Raw genomic sequence first — 928 nt, 5'->3', positions numbered from 1 at the left:
CCCCAACTACCAGATGAAGCAGGTGCTGTCATCCCCTTTTCCAGCAAGGGGCAAGCTTGTCCAAGATCAGTGAGCAAGTCATGGTACATCCAAGCCTAGAACCAAGATTTCCGGCCTGCCATTTTGGGCTCACTCCAGAAATGGGGGGACCCGCAACCCAAAGGGAGCCCAGCTTGAGCCCTGCCTGACCTTGCCCTCTGAGCCCCCGGCCCCAACCTGAGCCCTGGTCTCTGATCCCTGACCCTGATCCAAGCTCCTCACTGCTTTCTCTCAAGGGTAAGCTGTTGGTGACAAGGCGCCTGGGTCAGCGGACAGGCTGCGTCCACACACACTGGGTAACTAAGTTACAGAGAGGTACACTGTGTGGGTGGGCTGCAGCCACAGTGCTCTTTGGGCGGCACCAAGCCCGAAACACCGCCCCCCAAGCCTGGGACTCTGCGCCCCAGGTGTAAGTACCCGTGGGGCGCCGGGCGGGTTACGTAAAGTTGGCCGCCCAACGTCACTGGGCAGCGAGTCACAGCCGCGGCTCCGTGAATGGGGGGGTTGGGCCACCGAGGGCAGGGCAGTGCGCCCGGGGCCGCCCGCCAGCTCCTCCCCGTCCGCTCCTGGCGGCTGCGGGTCGCAGGGGTCCAGGCCAGGGTGTTTGCGACCGGTGGCCAGCGCAGCGAGGGCTGCACCTGCGTGTGCACATCCCCAGGGGACATGAGGGGGCGGCGGCCAGGGGAGAGCGCCCCGGGCTGGGGCTGCGCGCCGAGCGGGCCGGGAATCGGGGGGACTCACCGTGGGGGCGGCGAGGCCTTGGGTCTGACGTCCCGGTCCCCGTCCCCGCTGAGAGCCGAAGCGCGCGCTGCTACCCCGCGGGCAGGCGCGCAGGCAAAGGTCCCAGGACGGGCGGGCGGGAGGAAGCCGCCGCCGCCCGCGCCCGCCG

Source organism: Suricata suricatta, chromosome 9 (genome assembly GCF_006229205.1).
Source record: "Suricata suricatta isolate VVHF042 chromosome 9, meerkat_22Aug2017_6uvM2_HiC, whole genome shotgun sequence".
Classification (NCBI taxonomy): domain Eukaryota; kingdom Metazoa; phylum Chordata; class Mammalia; order Carnivora; family Herpestidae; genus Suricata; species Suricata suricatta.
The sequence above is the reverse complement of the archived record's forward strand: the minus strand, read 5'-3'. Positions refer to the sequence as shown.